The 14,308-nt window shown below is 46.0% G+C and overlaps 1 long non-coding RNA gene across 1 annotated transcript in view; it reads left to right on the top strand.

Moving 5' to 3' along the window:
* LOC139800812 (uncharacterized) overlaps positions 1-7,873 on the top strand; it is a 36,173-nt gene extending 28,300 nt beyond the window's left edge. The window contains exon 3 of the long non-coding RNA XR_011727957.1: positions 7,632-7,873. This is a non-coding gene — a long non-coding RNA (uncharacterized lncRNA). The remainder of the gene's footprint in view (positions 1-7,631) is intronic.
* Positions 7,874-14,308: the final 6,435 nt, after the last annotated feature.

The following is a 14,308-nucleotide window of genomic DNA, read 5'->3' on the forward strand; positions in this document are numbered from 1 at the left end:
TTATATGGGCTTTTTTTTTAGGGGGATGAAGCAGATATAAGTTATTTTTATAAATATTTATATTTAAGGGGATGTATGAAAACAGTAAGCACCATTCGATCAAGCACAGAGACAGCAAATTGCTGTTTAGGAGTAAATGGCTCACATGAGCACTGGGGTCAATTATCTCCCTACAAAAGATCTTTCAGCAGTATATAAATTAATACAAAAGGACGGAGCCACATTTCCATACTCTCACTGTTGCCTGGTGCCACATAGGTACCGTGTGTTTATTTATCAGTGTTGGAATGAGGTTTTATTCATACAAAGGCACAACAAAGCACTGGATGCGTGGCTCGTAGCATCTGCTGGGGGGAGCTGATAGGACAAGGAAATGGTACTGGGAAAAAAGGCAGTGTTTTCCTTATTCCTGTTTTCCTGGTGAAGAGTGAAGGCCTAACAAGGATATGTGGAAGTGTAGAAAGGACTGAGAAATGAATCCTGTTTGCTCAGTGTGCAGTGGTTGTGTCCCAAGGCTGATGTCTGCTCAAGGATCTCCATCCACACCTCGGAAGTTTGGCAAGCAGCTGGGGAAGTGCAGCTTTGCCCTTGCCACCTCCAGCAAAAGAAATGGGGTTTTGAGATGCTCAGCAATCACAGAGGGCCCAGAGGTCACCAGGGAGCTGAACCCTCACAGCCATAAAGCCCATGGGTGAAAGAAACCCCTGCAAACCCAAATGAGCAATCAGTTGTGAAGTGTTTGTGAAGATTTATATCAATGATGCTTGAGTGTTTTCCTTGGAGATATTTCTGACCTTTGCCATGAATGTTCATACAAATGATAACGTTTGCAAGAACAATTGCTCAACAGCAAATGCTTGGGAACACATTTGAGAGGAGCTTCACCACAAAGGGGCTCACGCAGCCATGCAGATGCAGAATTTTCTTTGCTGCTTGTAAGTTTTAGTCCCTCAGGAAGTGAATTGAAGTTATACCATCTAGGTAATACATTTTCCAAAACAGAAAAATCTCAAGGAAAGGCTGGCAAACAGCCAGATGCAATTGAAATGAACTCGAGGACTGAGATGCATCACAGATCATGTTTGAATAAGGAACATTGTAATGAAAAACAAGCCCATTCTTTCATGAATAATACAGGACCAAGAGACAGGTCTGAATTTGTCATGTAAATTATTTACTGTAACTATGGAACAGCCACATGTCTACGCATGCAGCACTGTTTAAAGGAAAAAAGAAAAAAAAAAAGGAAAAGACAAAGTTGCTTAAGCCATAGCAGAGCTTAGGAGCTCCAGCTTTCATGGATAGAGATATGAGTAGGAGATGTGGCCTCCACTGAACTGAGCCCTCCACATTATGGTGCTGCAGAGCATCTTAAGGTGGGCTTCTCAACTTGCTCTGCTGGTGAGACCGGTGATGACTGTGCCCACGGGGCCCAAAGGTGTCCTAGATACCTGCAGGATGGCCAAAATGCCAGAAGTCAGTGGCATAACTCATCTTCAGATAGGATGGTGTAGTGGGTGTAGCTACAGCATCTCTCTGTTTCTCCATGCCAGTTTGGACACTGGGAAGAGCATCTTTCAGCAGAGGTGGTGCATAGAGAGGGTTAATGCTGCACTGCCTGGGACAAGGGGACTCATCTGTCATGTTCACTGCATCCTGAGAAAGCAGACACCTCCTAGCAGGGAAGTCAATAGCTTGTTTAGTTATCCTCAGCTTCTAGAAAGCAAAAACACATTTTCACCTCTCTGAAGAAAGGAAAGGTCTCAGATATTAGAGCATTAGATCTTAAGAATGTCCCATCAAACACAGGCTGGTGTAAAGGTCGCTGCTTTTTAAGAGCAGTGAAACCAGCAAGGTCTTGGCTCTCTCCCTCATATGAGAAAGGTGATGAAGGAAAGAAGGTGGAGGTTCTCAGGCTGTTTCCCCCACAAAGAACCCAAAGCTTTTCTTCCTGGTGCATTCCAGCCCCGATTGCACTTAACTAGGAAAGCAGCAAAGAAGAGATAAAAGGTGAATGATGCCAGGGCAGCTGTCTCTGAGTTTTAGCTATCAAAACACTACCTTCAGCAGAAGCAGCATTATGGGAGTCCAACTCAGCACACAAAATGTGGATCAAGAACTACCTACAAACCCCAGCCCTTCCAGAAGGTTCAAACACTATTAAAGACTTTCCTCTGGGTATATTTTCCTGTCCTTGCTGAAGCTTACAGCTTTATCCCCGACCCACACAACACATCCATCCTTTTCATACACCTCTAACAATTCCCCAATTCACACTGGAAGGCAACACTGCCAGTAGAATGGCTTTGATTGTAGCAGTTTATTAACTAAACATACCGATTAACTGATGCATCCTTTTGTTGTCTCACATTTCCACTATCATAAGCCTGCTGTGCTCTAACAATACTTGAAAATTGCAACTTGTTTTGCTTCCCCGGGCTTTTAAACACCCCCGCATCTCCATTTGCAGCTTTGTATAGGGATACACATGTTAAAACAAATAAATATGCACTTTGTAGACATTTTCACCTTCTTCTGAATGCAACCCCCAAAAGGGCTGCTGCTGCATTTGTTTCTAAAGCCTTAACCCAAGTGATGACAACATTTAAGTACAGCTACAATAATACCAGGTAGCTAATTCCAGTGATGGCAACAACAAAGCAGGGAAAGGAGGGAGGTAAAGAGGGACCAGCTCAAATAATATTGGATGAAAAGATGATCCTAAATGTTATTACTGATTCTCCTCTGCCATCAAAATGATGCTGTGTTATCTCTGGTTCAATGAGAATCAGACCCTGAAAGGTAACAAGGTCCTTCCTGTGAACAACCCATGAACTAATGGCACTTGAAAAACTCAGCACAGCAGGCTTTATGACCCACAGAGAAAACAGATTAGACCTGATGCAAGGGCAAAGAGAGGTCCCTCAAACCACATCTTCAGCTCCAAAGTACCTTCTTGTGGCAAGCAGGCTTTGGTTTGCAACTCTGCACCCTCTTCTGCATCTCCATGTGCATTTATAGTTCATCAGTACGTTTACAATACTGGAAAAAAAACAACAAAACAATAAAACACCTTTTTCTTCCAATGTAATTTCAACAAAGGCTGGGTTGTGTTCTGACTTCTGACTTCATCCAGCAATCTTGCTGTCTTTTAAGTTACTCTGCTCCTTTCCAGAGGCATCTGGAAGTTGTGTGGGTGTTAGTGCTGATCTTGGTGGGGAATTAGTACATGTTCTGAATGAAGATTTGCTTTGTATACACCCAAGGCTTGCAGGAAAGAAGTCTCCAGGATCTGAGGTAAATGAATCCCTAATTAATCTAAAGGGAATTGTAACATTTAGTGTCCTCCAAGGGCTGCCACAACAGCATTATCAAATCAATCATTCATGTCTTCCTTTCTTCTTGCATGTGAAAAGAGGGCTGGAGAGAGACAAAGTTTAATCCCAGAAACCATCTTTAAGAGAGAACAGCATGATGATGCTCCCTCCACTGCAGCCTGTGCATTTCCAACCCTTCTGGATTTCTGGTTGCTGGATTTGCCAAACTTCTGCACTTGCCTGCTAGAAGCAGCCAAGGAACCCTGAGCTTTTGCATCAGTCACCTTGAAGCCTTGGGGGCATGTTCACTCCTCACTGCTAGCTCAAGAAAGACTGAAATTTTTGTCTCCTTTTCTCTCTCACCTCTCAGTAGAAATTTTCCCAACTTGCTGTATAATGAGACTTTTTATTCTTTTTGGTCACCTCCTAAAGGTAAAAATGGGACCTTTGTTGAGCATCATCATCCTAGGCTCAAGGCTTTTAGTGGAAACCTGATATTCCTTCTATTTAAGGCCAGGGAGGTGACTAATAAACTAAACAGAAGTGGAGGAAGGGCTCTGCTGGGCTCTGAAGGGCTCTGTGGCAGCCAGGACAGGGACACCTCAGACAGGGAACAAGCTCTCCTTATCTGTACTTAGTCTTCCTCAAGCAGTTTTTCCCTCCCTACAAGTGAAACCACCAGATTTCTCCAGCTGCCTTTCACCTTCATGGATTTTCACCTCTAAAATAAGGATCCTCCCTTTAAGACCTCCGTACTGTGAAAAAACACAGGCTATAGCTGTGTGCAGGCCATACACAAAGGCAGCAGAACATGAGCAAGCTCTGACCCTTAGTATGGTCCTCCCAGCTGGAGAGTTTGTTCAGCTCCAGCATCACTGGCAGCATTTTCCCATCCCCTGCTGAGTGCACTGGGAGGAAGGGAGGGGCAAATGTGCAAATGAGCAGCCCCAAAGCCAATTTTCAAGTGAATGTTGACCTCAGACTAACAGGGAAAATGCACCATTGGCTTTGATTTTTAACTACATTAGTTCTTCTCTCCAATGCTGGATCAATGGAAAAAGGAAACTGACTGGTGGACAGCCCTCTTCTTGCTTAGGAGTCCTCACACTGTATGGCAAGAGCAATGTCTGCTGGTGGTTGACTGTGCATTTCCTTCACAAATCCCATCCTTGGTAAGCATCAGACTGGCTAAGTACTAGAAGTATTCACCAGTGAGAAAAAGTGGGAAAAAGCAACTATGAAAAACTCCAGAAGGGCTATATGCACTTGTATTTCAAAATAGAGCAAAATATTGAATTTCAAAATTTCTGCAGGAGTGTAACGTTAAGCAGAAAAGATTGCTTGAAGGCAATGAAAACACTGCATTTCGATAAAAGTCCAAATAGTTTATTTTATTTTATGTGCATGTAGAACTCAGGCTACAGTTTGCCAAGGAAAACTCAGAGCAATCCAATCCAACAAGGCACTGCGAGTCATCAGATTTTACTTGTAGGAAATGCCACTGGAGATATTCCCACAAAAAGTCACAATTCTGAGGAAATGACTTTTTTTCCTTGTGGGGAATATCCTGATTGGCTGCATTTAGCAGTTTGTCCTCAAATTTTGCCTGCACAACTCAAAAGGCATTTGTGTGGAAGGAAGCCATGAAGGTGCTAAAATCTGCCACATGACAGAGGAGATACCTGCCAGGGACTGAGGTTCCTCCTTGTGCTGCTGAAGGTTGAATCATGAAACTAAAATAGGTCTTGGTGTCCAATACCTCTGCCAAGCAGGCTGAAAAGATGAGTAGGTTTTTTTTTTCCTTTCTTATTTATCAGCATCCATCTGGTCATCTTTGGTGTAGATCACAGGCACTTCTGAGGGCAGAGTTTGCCAAACACTCATGTCATTTATGCCTCCTCTGTGGTGCCAGGGACTGGAGGTGTTGCTGCAGCACAGCTCACGGGTAACAGCATCACTTGGGATCAGGCTGGGCACTTTCCTTCCGCTCTCTGAGCAAGCAGCCTTCCCCCAGGTGCCTGCATCTGCTGAGCTCCACATCCCCCTGCTACTTGCATGACATGAAGCGTCCTTTGCCATGCAGAAAGCTGTAAGCTGGAGAAGTTATGGGGAGGAATTTAGCTCATTTAGGGAAGCAGTGATGGCCAAGATCACCAAAATGAACTCTAGGTATCCTGGTATTATTTTGAAGACCTGTAGGTCCCTGCAAAACGCTCATGTGCCCAAGCCCTTTGTCTCAGTATCCGAGGCACAGGAACAAAACTCAGTACACAGCTGTCAGGAACACACCCGATGCTTAAAAGCAAGATTTTAAAGCAAAACTTTCAGGCTCCTCACCTGCTGAAATAACCTGTCTGATCTCCTTACCTTAAACAATCTGTGTGAGCCAGGATCCATTCCTACAGAGCTGGAGGCACCATCAGAAGAGCCATGGAGCAGCTGGCAGCTGCCTCTTGGAAAGCAACCAACCTCTTTCTGCTGGTAAGGACATCTCTGTGGTTTGCAGAGGACACAGTATAACTCCAGGGGGACACAAGCTGCAAACAGCTCTCTGGAGACAGGCAGCTCCTGGTCTGGCAAGCCACAAACCCAAACTTCCACCCACACCCAACCTTGTCACAGGAGTGATGGGAAACCAGAGACAAGGGATGAGTACTTACTTTTGCCTTGCCATGAACATGAGACAACTATTTGCCTGTCTTCTTCTGACTGGCTGAGCAGGGAGCTTCCAGCAAGGTTTGGGGTACAAACATTCACAGTGTTAAGGACAGTGTTTTAGCCTCCCAATAATCACCTCTCCCAGCCACCGAATTGCTCTTTGCATAATTCTTACTCCAGGAAACACACAACCTGGGGCACACTCTGGTTGTAAGCACAGGAACACCAGAATACAAAACCAGAATGAATTCTTTCAAGCTTTGACAACTACTCCATGCAATTTAGCCAGTCCAGAGCCACCATGACCACCACCCGAGGCTTCAGGAGCTGACGAAATTTGGTGCAGAGTTAAGACCTTCTGCTAAGCACATTTTTGGATACACAACAACCTTTGCAGCTTGGAGCTGATGAGACTTCATCACCAATCACTCCCTCAGACCAAGCCCAGCCTCAGAAGATGCCAAGCAGGATCACCATCTCCCTGGGATTAGTCCCATAACACCAAAACCTACCCAAGGTCCAGGGACAGCAAGGATGAGATGGACCAGAGACGGCTGGAGGAGGCAGAAAAATGTATTATGCTCTTGATGTGAACCCCTGTGTGAGTCCTTCCTAATGAAAGCAGGGCTCAGAGTGCAGCTACACACACAGCCCTGCTGCTCATTAGGGACTGCTGAGCACTGACACATTAACCTCTTGGTCTCAAAACATTAACTTTACCAGGTGTAATATCTTCTAGGTGACATAAAGGTTAATAATCTGCATCCAAAACAGAATCCAACTTGGTAAATACCCAATTAACCAGGCTCTGTCAGAGGCAGCAGCAAAATGCAAGGTCTAGGATGGCTGAAGGGGGGCCCTGAAAAGCTGGGTGTCATGTGTGCTGCTGTGCACACCTGCCAGGGGCAACCTGTGAGGAATGGCCAGTGGAGCATGCAGAAGTGATGCCTTCAGAGGGAGTCTGAAAAGGCTCCACCACCAGCAGTAGTTAGGCTGAGGGAAAGCGATGAAGTGAGAAGAATAAGATTCTTCACTGCTTACATTTAGCAAAACATTTTTTCCACTCTTCCTCCTCACTTCCTCCTCCTTCTGAAGTGTTCCCCAGAGTTGCTGTTTGTCTGAAAGGGAACTCAAAGCAACAGGGGTTGGATTCAAGTTGTATGTAGCAAAATGACAGTTTTTTTGGTTTTTTTTAAAACTGTTAATCTTTATTTTACCCTCTGCCTTCTTGAAGAAGGAACAGGAACAGGAAAGCATAAAGAATGGAACAAACAAGGAACAACTGAATATTCAACTCAGTTTAAATGTAATTGCTTCATTTAGCATAATTTTGTAGAAGCTCAGGAGAAAATTATTTTCTTTTTATACAACAGATTTATACATTCAAAAGCCATGGGTCAAATAAGTGCTTACTTTTCTTCTGACCAATGCAGCAGCTAGAACAAGTGGAAATGGCCATTGTCCCATTCTCACAAATATTCCCCTCTGCTGGCCTGACCCCATGGCTTTGGGTGTTTTGATGGAGATGAAGGGAGAAGCCTCTGCAGCTCTCAGAGCAAAAACAGCTGAAGGGGCTGAGGGTGCTTTGCAAGGCTCAGCCACTTCACCGAGCTGTTGCTATTTCAGCTAAAAGCTCTTTATTTTTTTCCTCCACAGCTGAACTAAGACAAAAAGCCTGAGACACATTTGTCATCAATCAGACATCCAACATTTTTCCTCATGTTCCCTCTTAGCTCATCTTACTGCATTCCAGGTGTTCCAGTTCTCCCACTCTGCAACTAGCTAAGATGTCCTCATTCTACCCCTCAATTAAACCACCAATTAAACTTCATCTTTCCCCTTCCAAGAATCTACTTTACCTACTCTGTCACAACCACTCTGTCCTGGGGACCTCTCCTCTGAAGTCCCTGTGTATGCACAGGAAGATGTTCAGCCCCACTGTCATTTCAGCCTCAACATTTCAACCTCCAGCCTTCAACTCTGCTTTTACTGAAATGGAAAATTTCCTGGGAGAACCAAAGAGATCATCCAGTGAGACAGGGGAAGAATGAAAATAGTGTTTTTAATATCATTTACAGCAAACTTACAGTATGCTTTCACATCACATATTTCTAAACTGCTCATCTAGAAAATATAAGCTGCAAAAATACAGAACACAGTACTCAAAATATATCGAGCATGTGGCTTCTCTTTCTTTTTCTTTTTTTTTTTTTTTTTTTTTTTTAATTATTTTTTTAATCAAGTATACAGTGAAACATTTCCTTTTCCAAACCAGGTTTTGGTTTACTTTGGAAGTGCTGCTCAACATTTGCAAAATTACCAGCAGTCAAACCAGCACATTTCAAAGACCTTTCTTTTGGGCACTGTAGGAAAAGACTAATCAAGGCAGCGGCAGAAGCACCTGGGTTCATCCTGTTCCCACATACACTGCTAGAAAACATCTCTGGAGATGTCCTATGCAGGAAGAAACTTCCTCACATACAACCACCCATCAGCTTCAGAGCACCCAGAGGACCCTTTAAAGCTTGGAGAAACTCACCAAGCCAGTAAAGAGATGCATCAGGATTTAGAGGGCATGTGTTGCACCTGCCTCACTGAAATGCATTTAATTCTGTTATTGCACCATGGAGAAACATGAAACATGAAAGGGAGTGAGTTAAGAACCAAAGTATGTCCCATATATTCATATTAGCCCCCCCAAAAAGCCCCTCAGTGCCACTGAGGGGCCAAGTGGTTAAGGGCAGGAGAATGTTTTTCCCAATCTGCTTTGAATTTTAACCTCTCAAGTTTGCTTAGCTGTAGCTGCTGCTGAGGGCTCTCAAGGGTGGACAATAACCAGGTTACACAGCAAGGCTCCTGACCAACCTCTCTGTCAGGAAGATAAGCCAAGAGAAATCAGCCAAACTAAAACTTTGCTTGTCTTCCACCACCAAGAATGAAACATGGCTGGGCAGCTCTGTTGATTCTGCTCACAAACTACATGAAGTCCAGATCTGTTCTCCTCCTGGCCCTGCTCCCTCAGCTCTGGCTGGTTTTCTCATGGTGCTTGTACTTAAGCTATACAGGGCAAAAGGAGATTTCAAATAGTCTTGCAAACATTTCACATCTAATGCCACTTATGCATTTCTAGCTCAAACAACCCCAAACTTCCCCATGCCTGGAATATGATATAAGTACACACAGCAGAGAAAAAAAAAAACCCCAAAACATTTCTGCAGACTGCGTTTGACTTGTATCAAAATCCTAATGAACACCACATTTATTGTACTTTATTTACATGGTAGTCACGTATAATATAATACAGAGTTCCATTGGCAGTGGTAGGCACTATGGGTTTGAAAAGGTCACAGCTCTTTCCCTACTCCCATTCCCTCCCCTATTCCCTATGGATGTGGCACGAGAGTGAGCCAAGAGCTCCCTTCTGCACCATCCCAGCCCTGCTGCACTTCTCCACTGAACCCTACTCTGAGATAGCTCCAAACACAGATGATGGGAGATGGTCTCAGGTGCTAACATGGTTAATCCCAGACTTGGGTGGTCACAGACCATTGGCAACCCTTAATATTCATCAGGGACGGTTCTGCGCAGCCTCATCACCATGCTTTGCACTGAAAACATTGTGAAGGAAACAAGAGGCTGTAGGCAAGCTACAGACCTCTAAGGACAGCTTATGGGCTGTCTGTGATCAACAAAGCACAGTTTTGGTCCCGTTGCATGTAAGACTTTAGGAAAATGGCTGTGAGTCTTCAAGAAGGATCATCATCCTCCCATCAGAAAAAAAGCGTCGCAAGTGAAGAATGGGGTAATTTCTTCCTTTCAAGGTCACACAGTTTGAGTGGTGAGGCACTGAAAACACAGCACTGAGATGCAGTTTACACGGAGGTGAAAATGCACTGGTGTTTGTGCAATGCCACACGGCAAAAGAAAAAGAGCTTGAAGATACACAGCAGGGGAAAATGCCTTTTGCTGTCCTACCAATCAGCAATTCAGTTGCAAAGAACTAAAATACGTTCAGACGTATGTGACTGATTCCCAGGAGATTTTTACTGCTGCTCTAACAACTCTGCAAACATAGCAAATAAAATTTGCACCACCTGCTTCACCTTAATACCGATTCGGTTTTGTCTCAGTTCATACCCTTCTTGTGTTTGCTTTCAGTAATTACTCAAATGGATGCATTAAGCGGTAGGAACGCTGGGAGAAGCAGAGAATTTCAAGCATCTGTGAGAGAATATTCCTGGAAAGTGGACTGGGAGTGGGAAGCCAGCCCTTTGGCTGTCTTGGAGCAGGGTATGTCCAGTGGCGTGCTGCCCATTGGCAACGAGCAAGGATCCTCTCACTCAATTCCTAATCATATACTTCTGAACTAAGTATTTACACCGATGAGAAAATTCCAGCCTAGGGAGCTCAGGGAGCAGAAAAAAATATCCCTTGTGATTTCTATGGTCAGTCAGAACAAACCAACACATATGATTTATAAGAAAGCTTTTCCAAACCCTCCAGACCACAGATATGCTGAAAGGACCTTGCAAATACACTGGAGACATTTTCTTGGTTTTCTCGGCAAATCGCAAGGAAGACACAAAAGTGAAAAATCATTTATAAAGTTGCTATATATTATTTGCTGAGTTGGACTAGACAAGTTTTTTATTGCTTTCTGCCATTTGCAGACACCCAGTCTGTATAGAACAAGCCCAGCACTACAAACTGCCAGGGTATTGCAAATCTTTTCCTTCCTGGGGTGTGACCCTCTGCTCTGCTGCACTTCATCTGAACAAAGTGGGGGGAGGGAACTCGTAGTATCCCAAAGACCCCATCCTGCAGTCACCACGTTCAGCAAAGAGACCCTGAAGCGAGGTTTTGACAAGTGAAACAGCACAGAGGTTATGTACATCCTACAGCCCCAACTCTTGCAGCCATTGAAATGGATTCTTATGTCCAGAAGGTTTCTCCTGTATCCCCCATGTCCTCTCAGGATTGAGGGATGCTCACTGCCGAGCAGCTGTGGCAAGACTGAAGCTGCAAGAAAAGCAGTCCATGTTTATACTCTGTCAGAGAAAACCCATGTAGTGCTCCTAAGGAGACAAAGCCTCCTTCTGCTCCACCGGATTCAGGGAACAGACAATGCCCAAAGATTTTACTTGGTATCACCAGTTAATAACAAAATACCTAACGTCGGAGAACTGCTGAAAGGCCATTTTTCAGTGAAGCAATTGTATTAAGACTCAGACTGGCTAGAAACTCATAGGAATAATAGAAAACATCACTTGCAGGCTAAAAGCAATAGATTTAGTGCATAAAACCAGAACAATAACATTTTGAGCACATGTAATACAAAGTGAGACCTGCTGGCATCCCAGGCGAATTCAAATGCCTGTCAATAACTCCAAATACCTCATATTGACTTGGTAGAGCCATGTTGTGCTTTGCCATTGGGAGGAAGGAAGAACTGTAGCTGGAGGATGGCAGCTGTTGGTTGGTTTGGAAGAAATGCCTACAAACCATGGGGCTGAAGGAGGCAGGGCAGGTAGGTCTATCCAGCAGCACTGAAGGGTGGATAATACTTTCAGAGTCTCCAGGAGGCTCAGTCCCAGTGCCCTGGTTGTTCCTTCCCTCCTTGGATCAATCTCCACAATCAGATAACTGAAGCTGAACCTGGCTCATGCCAAAGGCTCCCATCAAACCACTAACAGTCTTAATAAATTGCTGCCCACATTCACATCAGTTGTATTTTGACTGCTTTGTGGGGAGGGGAGGGGGTCATGTTGGAAGGAAAGGAGAATATTCAATGTCCTGGAGCTGCTGCCAGAAAAAAAAAAAAAAAAAAAAAAAGGCAAGTCAGAGAAGCAGCACAGGATGCTGAGAGGTGAACTCAGATTTTAGGTAAGAAAGGAAAAACTAATGCAAATGGGAACTGATCTGTATTATTGCTTATGTCCAGGGGTGCTCTGCCCTACACACAGAAAGCCTGTGAACTTTGCAGGCATTAAGCAGATCTAGAGAGAGATCAACAGCAAACCTTCAAAGACAGTTCATGTGGAATTTGGTGGCTAGATGAGCATGGCTGTGTCTAAAGGCAGAGTGAGAGGAAGTCTGGAATCCCTGGTGAGTAAAGGAACCAAGCTGTTATCACATCAGTCCAGTGAAGCATTTGCATATGTGTAGGCAACAGGTGCCAGGACCTGCCGAGTAATGAGCTCAGTCGGTGCTCAGCCTCACCTGTGCCCAGTTAAGGCTGGCCCAAGTGTGCATGCTCAAAGATCAAGGGCCAATAAAAGGTGGGGCCTGAGACCGGCAAAGGGCTCATTCTGAAGCAGGTCAGCAGCCGTGCTGGTCGAGGCCAGTTCTCTACTGATCCTGTCCTCATTCAGAGCCTATCATCGCTACGAAGTTCACCTCCTGTAACATCTGGTGGAGAATGCGGGCATAGACTCCCATCTAAACCATCTTCTCCGAGTGAACTTCTCGACTTTCAACCAGAACTCGAGAAATTAGGGTAAGAGAAACCCCTTTTTCTCTTGTTACTTATATTGCTAAGCCTTTTTTTTGTCGAAATAAAAAGATGGGTCTTACTGCCAGCAAACCCACTGAAGCTGCCGCCACCGAAAAAATTGTGGCACAGGCAGAGAGCCAGGAACTCCTTGGCTCTCCGGGTCCTGCTAGAGCCCGGGACTTATGGGAAGAGGTTTATGATCTACTGGTGGACCTCAATACAAAAGAAATTAACGGCGACATCGTCGGCGCCGATAACACCTGGAGGGTTGTATGCAGGTTACTGGCGGTGATGAAAATCGAGGTGGAGGCGGCACTCGCCACTGCCACAACTCCATTACAAAAAACTGAGGCGTTCCCCCCCAGGGAAGTGCCCGCGGTGATCCCCTCGGCACCACCTCTTGAGGAACTAACACCCGAAAATGTACCCGCCGTGACTCCCTCGGCACCACCCGCCGAGGAAGACATAATAAAACGTGTGTCTGGGGTTGAACACTGGCAAGCCCGCCATAAAGGGCATGACGGGGAAGCCCCACAAAAGCGTGGCTGAATTCCTGTCGGATATCGGCCCAGAAGAGACACCAAAAAATAACGAGGCGGAAACCGCGGCGTGCAGCACATCCGGCTGCTGCAGAGAGACATCCCCGGCGCCGCCTCCAGCCCCACGAAAGGCCGCAGAGAAAGAGGCAACCCTTCAACCGGCAGTAATATCGGCACTGGAAGACAAAATATCGGCCCTGCAAAACCAGGTTGCTCGTGCCGTACAACTGATTGAAAAAAAAAAAGACTTCGATCAAAACCCAGCCTTTCAGCAGTACAGGGACCCACCCACCCTGACGGATGACGAGGATGATGCCCCGACCCCGCTGCGGCGACTGCAAAACGCCCAGGGCGCTACTACCGGCCGCCCAGGGCGATGGTCTGGTATCATCCGGGATGCCATTCTGGAAGGCGAGTGGGAGCCCACCACTGTTGCGTGCCCCGTGCTGCAGGACGCGAACGGCCAACCGATTTTTGAGCAGCATTCGTGGAAGACCTTGCAGCAGGCGTGGAAGGTGATCAAAGAGCAGGGGCTAAGATCGGAGAGCGGCCGGGCCGTCCTGGACTGGCTGTTTACATCCGACACAAACAGCCCCTACGACTGCCGCAGCCTAGCCAGATACCTATTAACCCCCTCCCAGCAGTTCATCTGGTTAAGGGAGTGGGAACGCCTCGCTGCGGCGGAGGTAAACCGCGCTAGGGCACCCGGAGATCCGCTAGCGGGTATCACGGCAGAAATGCTCACCGGCTCTGGACGCTCTGCAGAAATCGACATGCAGCTGCAATATCCGCGCGAGCTCCACCATGCCGCGGCAAGCCTGGCACGCCAGGCACTCTATGCAGTACCAGAACCGCACCCCGGACCATCATTTACTAACGTGAAGCAAGGGCCGAATGAACCCTTTCAGAATTTTGTTGACCGGCTGTGGCAATCAGTCACGGCTCAGTCGGATTTGACGACCGATCAGCGCGAGTCCATGTTTAAATTATTGGCGTTCGAGAATGCGAATCCCAAACTGAAAGCACTACTCTTGACACTGCCAAGAACAGCGTCGGTATCCGACATGCTGGATGTCGCCGCCAGGGCGTCTCAGCACCAGCAACACCAAGGGATGGCTGGTGCTTTCGCAGCCGCGCTGGAACCAACCCATCAGCTCCTCGCGGCGGTAGCCCAGAAACTGACCAACAATGGAAGACGTGATCGTCGAATTCAGCGCAACCGCGCGAACGGTCAACGACAATCCAACCCGGTCTGTCCACGATGCCATGCATGAGGACACAACCGACGAAATTGCTCCGCG

The sequence above is a fragment of the Heliangelus exortis genome, chromosome 11, assembly GCF_036169615.1.
Source record: "Heliangelus exortis chromosome 11, bHelExo1.hap1, whole genome shotgun sequence".
Lineage (NCBI taxonomy): Eukaryota > Metazoa > Chordata > Aves > Apodiformes > Trochilidae > Heliangelus > Heliangelus exortis.